Here is a 15,065-nt window from a genome sequence, read left to right as displayed (position 1 = left end):
ATATCCTTGATTTGTTAAAGTCCTCTGTAGGGTGCATTTGAGCCTTTACAGCTTGTAGTGCATAAACTTTTGCAATGTTTTCATCAACTTCCTGGAATTCTCCTCATTAGCATTAAATAACACTGACTCCAGTCATCCTTGTGGGTCCCTTCCAACTCAGGATATTCTATGATTGTGTGAACATCCTTTTTGTCTTCTCAGGATCTGAAGTTCCCCCCTTCCCAAATGCTAGAATATGATACTATTCATGTTGTGCCTCCATACTGTTCCATACTGTGCTTCAAGGATGCTTAGATTGATGAAGACTGCTTTTGGGATGTTTTTTCCCCTTCTGTTTTATAACAAAACTGTCAATCCTCTTCTAAAACCTAGTAACTAATAAGATCAGTCACTGTGTAGTTGTCAGAAAAGCAAGGAAAGGGACTGAAGTAACCTGGACTGCAGAGGAGGAATGTTTCATATAGTCAAAGAAAAAAAAATCATGGGTCTGCTCAGACAGATTGACAGACTGCACTAGGGATGTTTACAAAAGCTAATGCTGGGTGTGAGGGCCTAGTCCTCTGACAACTCATATCATCAATAAAAAATGGAGATATGTCCATCCAAACAAAGTGGGTGAAATAGGCTTTACTCTCACTTGCCTAATCTTTTTTCTGGTCACCATGTGGTTAAAGTAATTAAAAAAAAAACAATAAGAAGTGTTATCATTGGAGATTTAGCCCAGTTAATTCCCTGGATACTGCCAGGAGATAATAGTTTGGAGAGAAAAGTGGTATCATATCTTTCTGTGCCACAAGTAAAACCTGTCAGCTGAACTAAGGTAGGTGGTTGTGGTGTCCACACTTGGAGAAAGGTGTTGAAAAACTAAAAAGGCTTCACAAACACATTTCAAGAATCACCAGGGGTCTATAAAACTCAGTGTTACAGGGAGAGAGACCCAAGAGAAGATTCAATACCAATAAAGGTTGAGAGATTGTTTGATGGTGAGTTCTATTGTTCCTCTTGCTAGAGGACTTTTAGTCCAGAGGTAAGAAGGCGTAATAAACCTTAGTGGTGAGGAGCTGGAATTAGTTCCAAGCAAGAAAATGCACATTTTTTAGTAGTGGAAAGAAGTACTTCTACCCAGATAAATTGACTGGAAGAAATGTGGGAGTTTTAAGTTATTTTAAGTTTAAGTTCAGTTTTAAGGCCCCAGCTGCCTGCTCTTATGAGAGCCTACAGAAGGAGGTGAATGGCTGTATCTCAGGTATTTTCGGGTAAATCTGGTTTTCTGAGTCAAACTCGTCTTCACTTGTGACTGTAGCTTCCCTTCCAGGGAAGTGGGAAATTTATATGATAAATTACCTTGACAATGTCTGCCAGAACTGGTGGGTCGTGTCCTCAATGCTCTGAAAGTACAACTTGTGAGACCTGGTTGACACTGATTACCTGTCACTTGGTGAAATAATTGTGACTAAGCAGGTTGGAGGGGTTCTCAGGGCAGGATGCTGAAATTAGCTTGCCCCATGGTTTTAACTGGATCCCATCTCCAAGGTCACTTCCAATGTGGAACAGCATCGACGTTGCCAAGGAAAGCTGAGTACCTGTGCCAGGGAGATACTTAGGTACAGATTGGTTGAACATAAGATGTAGGTAAGGTTGTGCTGGGATACACCATGTGTGAGGTATGAACATTAACACAAGCCTGCAGTGCACTCTTGCAACCAGTGCCACCTGGGGCTGCAAGGGGGAGTGCTGTCAGCTGGTGAGGGAAGGGACCCTCCCCTCTGTTTGGCATTCGTGGCACACTTTGGGAGTGCTGGGACCAGTTCTGGGCACCCCAGTAGAAGGGAGGCATGGATATACTGGGGTGGGTCCAGTGAAGGACCATGAAGGGATTGAGCTATCTGATGTATGAGAGGTTGTAAATACATGATGAGGGGAGTAAAGTCAAAGGAATCAGGTGCTTCTCAGCAATACCCAATGGCAGGGCAAGGGGTAATGGACACACTTTGACATACAGGAAGTTCCATTTAGACATAAGAAAAGACTTGTTACTGTGTAGGCGATCAAAGACAAGAAGTTTGCCCAGGGAGGTTGAGGAATTTCCATCCTTGGAGATGCTCTAAAATGTGACTGGACACAGTCCTGAATAGCCTACCCTAGCTGACCCTGCTTGAGCAGGTCAGACAATATCGAGAGGTCCCTGGGACAGCAGACATTCTGTGATTCTGCAATACCAGAATACATATTATGGAGAAGGGATGCTGGAGCTGATGACACTGGTCCTACTAAGCCAGTGTGTCATTTAAATTCTCAGATATGCGTGTCTCACGTATGTATGTTTTGATTAGGACTTTTATTGTGGCATCAACAGTCAACTGCTGTTGATTAACCCCTTTACTTCTTATGAGCTTCTTTTGGCATGCCCTATTACATTTTAGGACTCAGCCCCAGATCTAGATATTTGGTTCTGGTTTTGGTTTTCAGGTTCATGAGCTTGCATTTGTGATCACATCTGAATTAACAAAACTGGACGATGTTTTTATCTCAACAATTGATCAGTCAGTCTGTACAATAGAACTGTTACCTTTATTGTTTTTCACATAAGCAGCAATTTGTGTGTCATATTGCAAATTTTATGTACAGTGATACAGTTCTCATCAAGGGCATTGATAAATACCCTTGGATTGGAAAAAATTAATACCCAAAAGATTCTTCCGTAAGTTTGAAAAATATGCAATCCCTTGAATTGAAAACTCTTCAGCTGTAATGTATTTTTATGACCTAGTTTTCAACCAGTTTTAAAAATTAACATGTAATATGCTACATTGATTTTGTTTATAGTTGTTTTTTAAAGCAAGATTATGTCAAATATTTGGCAAAGACACAATTTCAGCCACAATCTTCATTATCAGTCTAATGCTTAATCTCATTAAAACAGTATCAAATTTGTTTGACTGACTGGATTCCTGGGAAATTGTGTCGACTGATGCTAATAAACCCATAATCCGTTAATTCCTTCATTAGGATCCCATATCAGCATTTCTCTTCGTTTGTTTGATGACTTGCTAGCTAAAGCTGCCTGTAGTTGCCCAAGTGATTATATTTATTGCCTGAAAAGGCTGGTTCAACATTAACTTTTTCTATACAAGGTCTGAAATTCGAATTACCGCGGTGCCATTGCCGAGGGCCCTGACAGCAGAAGCACAGGATTGCCGAGCAGGCCATTTTGCCTTCGCTTTTTTAACCCTTCTCCACTTCCTTAGGGGCGAGGGGAGGTTTTTGCCGCTCGCCCTGGCTCCCGCCCCGGAGCCGCGGGTGCCCGGTCCCGGCGGGGCGGCGGGCGCAATAGCGCGGCGATGCTCTAGATGGGGCTTCAGCACCGGCGGAGGCAGCGAATAAAACCGGACCTGAAAGGCGATGGAGGGGCTGGAAACCGCCTTTAAATTCGTCCTTCTTCCTTTCATCCAATTGCCTTTTTTCATAAGGATTTGCTAGTAACTGGAGGCATCCCTCAAGGATGGAAGCTGGAGCCAGTATTGTTTAATGTCTTTATTACTGAGCTGGCCAAGGGATGGAGTTTGCTGGGGCTTTGGGTATGTATTCCCATTCCTGAGGTTTGGCTCTTCTGGGGGCTCGTTCCATGCCATCGCAGACAAGAGTTGTCTCCAAAGTGCTGTGCAGGGCGTGCAGCCGGGGCCAGCCCTTGCCATCGGCAGCTGCTTTCAGCTGCGAGTCTTGTGCCAAGGGCAGTGCCCTGCAGATGGGAGCTCAGTTCATGCCCGGTGGCTGTGGGGCAGCCTGGTGGCCGCGGGGTCTGGGCTGACCCCATGACCGCCCCAGCCCGGCCCTCAGCCAGCGGGACTCTGCAGTCCCCACTGTCATCCCTGGGCACAGAATAACCCCGTGAGGCAAGTATGGGCCAGGATGCAGTTCCCCAGAAAAAGCCCTGGGATCCTAGTGATGAACATGACTCAGCAATGTGGCTTGGGATTTCCAGTACAAGAAAAACATTTTAAACCTGGATTGAATTCTGTAAAGGACCACCAAGCCAGTGAGGAGCTGCAGCACATGATGTTCAAGGGGAGGCTGAGGCTGCTGGCTTTGCTCAGCCTGCAGAAGAGATGCTTCAGGGAGAACTTAGTGCTGTCTGCTGTTACCTGCTGGGAGGGTGTGGGGAAGATTTATCCACACTCTTCCCAAGGTGCCCAGTGGAAGGATGAGAGGCAGCTGAATGCATATTGCAACATGGGGAATTCTGGCCAGATGGTAGGAAAAAATTGTTCACCATGAGGGTGGTCAAACACTGAAGAAGGATGCCCAGAAAAGTTTTGGCGTCTTCAGCTTTGGAGATGTTAAGACCTTAACTGGATGCAGCCCCAGACAACCCAACAGAGTTGCCTCTACTTTGAGCAGCTTGTTTGACTGCTGGCCTCCAGAAGTCCCTTCAAACTATGTCAGTCTGTAATGCTGTGATTCTGACATTCTGTTGCTGTTTCCAAGCCAGGAGTGTGGCCTGGCCTGTGCTGCCTCCCAAAGCATGTACAGGGATCATTGTGGAGAGTGCTAGCTGAACCATGAACACCATGGCACTGGCTGTGGTCACATTTTCACAGGGAAGGAGACAGAGTTACAGTTCTGAAATAGTTTGAGTAAATAAATATAGTTTCCTAAGATATAAATTCAGAAAATAAAAACACCTCTTTATTTTCATGCAAGTACAGTTAGCTTGTTCATTCTGTTAATCTGATTTATGACAATAGTTACCAATGTGAAATCCTGATCCTTCTCATGCTGTGTTCTGAACAAGGATCATCAGTGGCTTGTACACACCACTACAACTAAACATAGATTTCTTTTCATTAGCAGAGATATTTCCTTTGTACTTTTGTAGATTGAAACTTCGTTTTGAAACTGAAATTTCAGAACTGAAGAGTTTTTAACATTTGACTGATTTCCTGTAATAATACATTTAGCTAATTACCAATTCCTTATTCCTATTTAAGATCCATTAATATAAAGATTTATGAAACATGATGACTTTAAGGATTGCTCAGTTTTTCCACATACAGAAGACAGAATTTACTTTATGCATCTCTTTAAGCAGGTTTTCAGGAGAAACTGAGGAAGCCGAGAATCTTTCCTGCACCTTCCAAATTCACAGTGTTGTTCCTTGGGGGAGAATGTAAGCCAAAGGAAGTGAAAATGCCCTCTGCCATCAGCCTTTCTCTGTTTAATCTATTAGCCACTCAGCTGTATAATGTATTATCTGTCACACAGTGATAAGCAGCTTAGCTCTCTGAGATCATATTAAGTATGTTCCATTTAGCCTAATTCTGCAGTGCTCCACGAGGAGACAGCCTGATGTCCACCTGGAGTGGGGCCCTTCTGAAACCAGTGCAGCTCTGCACATGGCTCATGGCCTTGAAGGAGAATATTCTGTCTTCCTTCTTTCCTAAAACCCCTTCTTCAGTTCCTGTTCATGCACTGTGAGGAATGAAATATTCAAGTGAGCCCATGCCCTAGAAAACAAAAATATCCCTGTTGCAGATCATCCAGAAGTTTATAGGTTAGAACTGCCTTGATCTTGTTTAACAAGCTCTGCTGGAAAAGTATGTTTTAAAAAGAACTCCTACCCTGCATTTTCCATACTTTAAAAGTATATCTATTTAATATTTTGTTAATAGTTCATTGGAAGCTGGACATCACATCTACTCCCTATATTGTCTTTAATTACATGTAAATTTAATTTTTTTTTCCCTTGGAAAAAAACCCTGAAGCCTGCTAAAAGTCCTGGCACTAATACGTAGGTAAGGTAACAGTCTTTGCCTTTTTTTGCCACCTCTCTGAAGTTGATAGGATAAAGACTGTGTGATGACAGATCCTCTCAGCCCTTTCTCTACAGTGACTCCAAGTGTTCCTGGCATGGACGCATGCACTCCTTGGCTCTTCAGGGAGCTCCATCTGCAGCTCAGTGATCACAAGCTGGATTTGAACCAATAGATATAAATAGATTTGATGGAGATGATGAATGTGATAGTCATCCCTAGACAGTTACTGCCAAGAAAACAATAGTATTATTAAAAAAAAAAATCCAAAATGTTTGCTTTTTTAGAGGGGCAGAATGGGGACAAACAGAGAAGAAAGCAGCAGTTAAGGCAGATGTAGAACTTTAAAATAGTATTAACTGATATTAATGTTGACTAATTATTATAAATACAGCACTGGTTAAAATGCAGGTCTACCAATATTGGTGGGTGACCCTGAACTAAGAAATGATGAATACTGCTTGTGGTAGGAAAAGTAGAATGAGCACAAGTTTCTGCTTTTTTATCTTGACATTTCTGTTCATTCTTTGCATATTTTAAAACACAATCACAGCCCTCAGTTCATCAACCTAAAAAAAAAAAAAAGCTGCTGCTCAGGTTTCTTCTCCTTATAAATTCTAAAATGAATGTTTTAAGGGTATTGCGTGTACTCTTTTTGGTGGAAAATGACATTTGACATTGGTGTTAAAGGTCATATGACCTCACACATGATGGGTACCAGTACTGAGAAAACTGAATAGAGTGGTACAATTTCCACAGGATTTAAAATTAACCTCATTGGATGATTGGCTTACATTTCTAATCCGATATATCAGGCTAAATATAGACTTTGAAGACAATTTCTTTCCATGCAAATAATCACTGCAGGCTGAAAATGAGTAAAAAATTTAAATGAAGAGAGAAAAATACTAAATTAAATTATAGACAAACTGCCATCTTGCTAGAATATTGACCTGAAACTGCACGTACAAAAGGTGCCTGCAAGGGAGAGAAGGCAAAAGGAGAAAAAATAAAGAGCAAAATTATTATGTTTGTATATATATTTATAGAGGGAGAATTTCTGATGCTGTCAGCAATTTCTGTCAAAGATCTATCTTCAGAGGCATCACTGTTGACTTTCAAACTTTTCATGTTTTATTACTGCATTTTAATCATTAACTATGAATGGTGTCCCTGAATGATCTGTAGAGGCAATGAAACATTCATTATTACTAAAACAAACTTTTTTTTTTCTTTCTAAAAAAATAGCAAGAGGACAGCAAAACCTTTAGAAAATAACTAATATGTTAGGAAATGCTACAAATCAATACTGCAAAAAACTCCAAGGTCACAGAAGAAAACAGAGAGTGGGGAGCTGAGATTAAGACTGCAGGGTTGCTTTTTTTATTGTTGTTTTTTCCTCCTTTAGTCTTCTGAATTCCTGAAGAATATAAATATCATAAAATATATTATGTAGGCAGATGTAACTTGAATTTAGTAAGTCCATACTAATATTCTGTAGATAAGAGAGATGCTTCTGTCCAAGAACCAGCTCCATGGCACTAAGCATATTTGGAAACAGTCTTTCATTTCCCATATTAAAACAAGACATGAATTTCCATGTGACAGACAAAAAAATATTTGCTTCACTGACAAAGGTTCCTATCTCTGTTGGAATCCAGCAAGTTCCAGACATAGGAGAAATGTTATAACCCAGTTTACTTGGTTTTATTTGTTAGTGCAACTTGTACCAAGAAATATAAATAGCCCTTAGTTCCTGGGGAAGCTCACAGCACTGTTTTTGATCAGTCTCATGAGAAATTTGCTCTGAATACGCAAAGGGTTTATTCTTAATACATGAATTGCAGCCTGTGAGAGAAACTCCATCTTCAGCCATGATCTTCATTATATCCTAGTCCCATAAAAATCATTCTCATTGGCTCAACATCTGTTTTGAACCAGATGCAATTCCCGACTAAGAGGTGATGCAGCCTAGCCTTGGAAGTAGCAGCAATATGGAGACAGCGTGAAGACGCCACAGATAACGCTGAATCTGAGTAAGATGTAGATGTCTGGAGGTATGAAGACCATGTTTAACATTTATTTACTGCTTGTCATGCTTAATAGCTGCATGGCAGAAAGTGACAAAATTGAAAGATCCTAAAAGAAACATTGTGAGTCAGACTGTCTCTCAGAAGTTGCTTTCAAGAAGATATGCAGGATGCATATGATTCTCTGATTTTCTGCCTGCTGCACCTAGGTTGGCAGCTAAAATCAGAAGCAAGCCTGGTTTCTCTAGGCCCATATCTCACCACTGGGTCATGTAATAGAAGGTTTGTAAGGCCCTTGCCAGTCACATTCTAAAAAGAAGTCTGCTCTTACTTTCATGATGACTCACAGTTGTCTCCCAGCCTGAATCTGCAACCCATGTTGTGGAGTATCTGTCTTTCATGCAGATAGTCCCATTTATTTCACTGAATGCTACTTGTCTGAGTGAGGTCTACTCAATGGGAATGAGGACTGCAGCTGCAGACTTTACTGATTCAATGGGGATTTGAAATGAAAGATTTGAATTGGCTCTGTGGGTATATGAAACAATATTTTTCCCTTCTGTCAAGTCTCCCATGAGGTCTTTGCTGAAGTGTTCCTAGTCCTTGAACCACTGGTGATGTGAGGAGGAACCCCTCACACTGGCCTCCAGTGCAGCCTATGATGTAGTCCAAAAACTCTGAGAATGGGCCTGTTGCATGTCCTATTATCTATAGGATATTATAGATCCAATTATGACACAATTGTGTTGAGTTTAATATTTCTCAGACTTTCCTAAACTTTAGTTATCATCATTAAAAAGTTAGTATTGAGTCAAAGTTATCTCCTGTTGTTTTAAATAGGAATGGTTGAGGGGTGGAGGGGGTTTACATGTTGAAAGTGGACATCACAAATATTAACCCACTTAGGGTCTGATAGAGCTTTTATATCATATTTGTCCATTTGTGGACAAATTGTGGTCAAAAGACAACATCCTGTATACAAAAAAGAAAATTTAGACAAGTAAGGTTTTTAAAATACTGTAGCTTCTTTTTCAGGAGTCATCTAAGAGCAGCCTATGCTGACCATGAGTAAAATAGGTTATGACTGAGACAGGTATGCTGTCAAAATAGGTTTAGCAGCATAGTTGTTTGGCCATTCCTGCATCAGTTATTTTATATCTGCTATTCTGAAAGTAATTTTTGTTCAGTCTAGCTGCATTTAGAAAAAATCAATGGCATCTTTGACATGCTTACCCTTGCCATGCCGTTGGCAGAGCAGCAGACTTGACCCTGCTGGCTGCATGATGTCTGTTGCTTAGTGAAATAGAAAGTATATCTTGAGAAGATGGTTCTGATGAATTGACAAAATATTTCTTGCAGCAAGATTAATTTTGCTAGCCTCTCCTAGCTTCTCATTTTGATCAAGCCATGTTTGTTTTACGGATTTCCTATGAAAATTAGTTGTGTGTCTTTCGTCATCCTTGTCTAGTTAATTAAAAAACCCCAAACAAATGGGGCTGTATTAGCTTTTTGTTCTTACCATCCAATTCATGTTCTGACGAGTCTGGAAGCTGGCCTAAGGTGAGCCTTCACTGACCAAAGTCATACATACTTATTGTGTTCAACCAGCAGTTCTCCCAGTGGAAAAACATGGATGCAAAGAATGTCATTCTTTTTCTGCACAGAAGAGGTAGTAAGATCAAATGTGGCCAGGGGTAACAGTACTGAGTTTTGTAGCTGACTTTTGGAAAGTGCTAAAAATTCCACTTAGCATTTTCACCACTTTAGATTTTACAACTGAACAACAGTTGCAGGTTAATTAGCCCCCTATGGAAAATACCACTTTCCAACCACTACCTCCCCAGTTCCTTTATAGCAGAGGAAAATAAATCTCAGGTAGCTCTGAGACAGTAGCAGGTGCACTAGAGATCTGATCAGGGAAAACATTGTGCAGAACACAGGACACGGAAATACAAAATATAACCAATTTTATTCTACAAATCTAAAAGGAATAAACAAATATTAGCAAATTTTTCAGGGTTACCCTACCAAAGAATACAAAATGTACATGTACTATGACAGGCAGGTCCATGTTTAGTTCAAAACAGTTTGGGTTGGGGCTTGTGAAGTGATGCATGGAAGGACATGAATGATTTCTCTACCCATCCCCTGACACACTGTATGGTTTCTCATTTATTTGGCTGCCTTTTTGTTTGGCTTGCATTGCCTCCTACATGTTCCTTTGTTCAGTGTATTGGTTGTACTGGTTGTATCTATGTTAACCTGATGGTGCCAGGCCAGCACCTGGTTTCCATTCTGTGTGCTCCTGCTCTGAGTCCACATCTCTTCATCTTCTGTCCAGGCAGTAAAGGGTGATCTTGGTTCAAACTACCTATGACATTGCAGTCACTTCCCATGTAGGTCAATACATGGAATACATGGTCAGTCTGCAGCACAGGCCTAATTACTGCTGCCACTCTTTCCTTTTCTGCCTTCTCCTTGTACCAGCTTCAGCTCCCACTTGCTAGTCCCCTCTCCACATTGGGTCATCCCCTCTCCAGTTTGGGAAACAGAACCATGTGCTTTCTCCACTCTTTCACTCCCTTTGGCCCCTGCCCAAGAAGCCAACAATGCGCAGTGTCAGAGCATCACTCCCCTGGTGCAGAAGAATGCCAGCAGGTTGGCTGCAGTTGTCTGCACTGCTTCCACAGAGTTAAATTCATGCTGCTCGTGTGTCCTGTCTGTGGAGAAGGGCTCTGTCAGCTCTGGGTCACCTTCTGCAGAGAGATGGGCTACACCTGAGACAGGGTAGGGGCCAGCAGACCACTACTGGCCACCCATGCAGCATGTGGGGAGCACCTTTGGCCTCTGAGATGAGGAGTAAAGGTGGGCACCAAAGATTTTTTTCTGATGGCTCCTAAAGGTCATCTCAAACTTGTGACCGAGTATAGTCCTGTGTACCCTCAGTGGGAGAGTGGGTTTGAACCCATGCTTGAAATGCAGAGCACACATAACCCTTATCCTCAAATTTACATCAGCTTTCCACGTTTGAGATGCTTTCTCACCTCTCTGTTCTGTGAAACATCTAAACAACTCCAAAATACTATAAAAATAATAACTATTCTTAGTTCATTTAGTGCATACACTTTAGGAAAGTTGCCAAAATTCATGTACTCAACTGCTCCTTATTCTCCATAAGATTACTCTCTTTTTGTCCTTGCGTGTGTAAATATTATTGCCGACCCACTTCTGCATCCTGCAAGAAATTAGTCTTCTAAAGTGCCTTGTCAGAGTGGAACTGAACAGATATGGGAAAACCACTGGAAAAAAGCCAAAATGAATGTGGTGATAGATTGTTTTTCCCAGGGCTTGGCAGAAGATCCCTCCCGGAAAGGGCTGGCAGGAATGTAAGGCTCCATGGCTGCTCTTTGAGAGCACTTCACATCTTGAGTGCTTGCTAATTTAGGTCTCATTGGAATGGCAGATGGGGAAATGAGATTTGTGGGGGCTTTCATCCCTCATCCCTCTGCAGTAAGGTAGATTACTAAATGTTGTTCAAATCAGCAGAAATATGAATGCAAACCTACTGGACCTGATATTGTTGGGCCTGATTTTTTTGCAGTATCTTGTGCTGAAAGTGTAGACAAGGTAGAAGGCTTGACACTGACTGAAACCTGCCTAATTCCTGCTCCTCAGTCAGGGCCACCACCTTCAGTAACAGCGGATCTTTAAAGACACAAGTAGAAAATGAACTCTAGAACTTCTTACACAATGTAGCTGGAAGCTTAAGGAATGATGACTGATTTATACAGAACATGAAAGGTGTTTTAACCTTCAGATCCAGCTGGCTGAGAAAGTCAGATGACTGACCTATATCAGATGTGGAATTTCACAGGAAAATGTTTTTCTTTTCAAAGGTCCTTAGTATTAGGATTTCATGGAGGGAATCAAAGCAGCCACAGATACTAAAACTAGTCAAGTTTTAACTAAAGAGCAGCAGATTGTGACTTCACCTAAAGAGCAGCCACTGAGAAGAATAGATTCATACGGGTTTTTAGTTATCTAAGTACATTTAGATTTAATGGCATGAAGGAAGGTTTACTTAAGATCTCTGGAATTAAAAAAAAAAAGTTTGTTTGGGTTTATTTTCTTCTGTCAATTATAAAGAGATGGTACAGAAATAATTCTGAAATGAAAAACAGATATACCTCTCTGCTCTCCTCAACATGCCACAAATTTGTAAATGCAAGAACCAATAGCTTTCTCAAAATTGTTCCTGTTCTGTCTCTTCCCACAAGCCTACTTTAACACATGGGCTTCGTTGTAGCGCCAGAGTAATTCAAGTCAGAAGAGAAAGAGCTCTATCTTGGGATGTTAGCTCTAAAATCTGACTGTGGGGAAAACTGAGATATGCCCTGAATGTAAACTTCTGGCCACAGTGAAGGTTCTGGAAAGAACAGCAACTGAGTTTGTTTTTGAGAAACAACAATGATTAATAAAACATCAAAAAAATTTTGCAAAGGATATAGTGATCTTGAGTAGGAGCTGCTTGACCTGCTGTGCATGTAGAGGAGGATTCATAAGAGTATGCACAACCCACAGCTGCAGGCACTTAAGCACAATGGAGAAAATGTGCCCTGAAGGTTACTTCTGTGAATAAAATGATACCTTAAAAATCCAGTGGCTTCTGGGATGTATGCTTGGGCTCCAAGCAGCATTATCTCATGTGCTTTCAAGCTGTGTCTGGCCAAGACAGCTATCAGCCACCACACTGAGTGCCATTACTCAACAAGTGAAACAGTCCTGTACTTACATTACATTATCGTGGCCATTTTGTGTAGTTTAGAGCCTTTCAGTTATCTTTCTCTGGTGTTCTGCAGTGCAAGAGCAGCTGATGGTACTCTGTAGCTCTGTTGAAGCTGGAGCACTGGGTCTTCTCTACCCTTTAACTTCATTTTCTTCTCCCTACTATGACAGTCACATTTCTACCAAAAAAGATTGATCTGAACTGTCAGAGCATTTAATGGCATACTACATCTGTAATTTTCAACATGTTTTTATACTTGGAATTTTTAATAAGTGATAAAGACCTCTTTAGAAATTTAAAGTATGTGGACTGCTGCAGAATCTACGAGACTTCATTGTTTCTTAGCAATGTTTCACAGAACCCAGAGAAATAATTGATTGGCACCAACAACCCACAGACCAGAAAACTTCTAAAATGCCTCGGACAGACTGCTTCTTTCAGGTGGAAATAAATCCAACTTAACAATTTTTTAAGTCCTGACCACAATATTTTTTTCTCCCATATTTTTATTCTATGCCTGTTGCATCTTACTATACAATCATCTTTTATCATAACTCGAATGTTCTTTGTTCAAAGTTGTACTTTTATACATCTGTTTCCACATACTCATGAGCCTTGGGTTTGTGTGTACTTTGTTACCTTAGCAGCAGTAAAGTTCTGTTTAATCTTCCACGAAGATCTGGCATAACAATGAATCATTCTTACCACAAAAATCTTTAGGAACTACCCCTGCCCCCCATAAATTCTCATTGTCTATTCCAGTCTTTCTGCATGTTCCTCCTGTAAACATGGGAAACTGCTCATAAATCATTTTAGCAATGTTTTTAATTTATTACATTTCTTCTACTTAACTAAAAGTTCGTACCACTTTGTCTTCAAGCGTCCAGAACTCTACAATAGAAATGGAGTTACAGCCGTGGCCTCAGGACATTTACCAGCAGCAGCTGCAGGACAAAGGGTGATGTCCAGTCTTAACCTGTACAACACCTGAAAATGCCAAACATCACAAGCTGATGTCCAATAGGCTATACACACCATAGAGGAACAATTCTCTGCTTAGGAACCACATAAAGTAAGATGCTGCTCTACAAGCTTTAAAATCTTCAGCTTCTCAGTGTAACATTTATTTTTCCTAACTTTCTGGATTACTTCCACAATGAACTAGCTTCATTATGTGTATGGAAAGACTGGCAAAAGAGAGACATGAGAAAGCTGTCTGGATTTTCAATTCCCATATTGCATCAAAGTTGATACTGAAAAGTGCTAGGTGCAAAATTTTTAGCCCAAAATATTATAAATATACTTAAAATTGAGAAATACAAGAAAATTCATTGGAATACAGGCTGAGATTTTTCAAAATCAGTTCCAAAGAGTGTTTGAAAGGATCCTTTAATTAAGTTGTTGAATTAGTTATCAAGTGGAATGTGAGCAGGGAGCCCCCTACTCTTTGATGATTTCTCTAAATATGTATGGAATAAAGATGCTGAAGCTTTGGCTGAAGCTGTGCCAAGTGTGATAGAGGGAAGATCTTCGTGAGCTCTGGCACTTTAGCTCCATTTGAGTCTATCAGCTCTGGCAATGAGTTTAGCTGCTCAGACTCTGTTTTGAAGTTCAAACTGTAGGAACCTACCAACCCAAGGGCTGAAGGAACAAAAGGGAGACTCTGAAAACAAAACAAAAAACAAAACAAAACAAAACAAACAAACAAACAAAAAACAAAAACAAAAACAAAAGTGCAGTGTCTTGTATGTCATTTTCCCCCCATAGCTTATGAGGATTTATGCAGCTTATAAACACTTTCAAATGAACTGAAATGAAAGTTGTCTGTTTCCCCCATGGCAAAGGAGGCTGTTTCTGTGGCTTTTGGAGCTATCAAAATAGAGAATTCTTATACAAAGAGGAAACAATCTTAAAAAATACCTTAGTTCCAGTTTCTACAGTCCCTTTAGAATTCTTAAGTTTCTTATTTATGGCTCCTGCTTGTTCCATATAATGCCATTGCCACATGCTTTCTCTGGTTTATTGGTTAGGTGTCAAGGTTGTCTCTGCGATGTAGGAACATTCTCTTCTATTTAGTGAGAATAAAGATGTCCACCACCCTTCAAATCAGTTTATCTTTTTTTTCTGCTTTGCAGTATTTATGAAATATATTAGTGAACAGGAGTTATTAATATTATAGTTTAAAGTTGTGTATTAGCGCTGTGAGTGAATCATATACAACCAGATGCAGTGAGTTGCCCTGATTTTGTTTAATAAAATGAGAATATGGCCAAAACAGAATATTAAACCCAATATTTTCTAGTAGTGAGTAAATAGAGAAATAAGTAGGAAGTAAGCAGCTCCATCTTTTAAAGAAAAACTTTTGAGACATACAGGAAAATTTGTTGTCATAAATAATCCTGCAGTGTGAAGGAAATTCACTGAGTAAGGTAACGAGAA

Source organism: Vidua macroura, chromosome 3 (genome assembly GCF_024509145.1).
Source record: "Vidua macroura isolate BioBank_ID:100142 chromosome 3, ASM2450914v1, whole genome shotgun sequence".
NCBI classification, from domain to species: domain Eukaryota; kingdom Metazoa; phylum Chordata; class Aves; order Passeriformes; family Viduidae; genus Vidua; species Vidua macroura.
The sequence above is the reverse complement of the archived record's forward strand: the minus strand, read 5'-3'. Positions refer to the sequence as shown.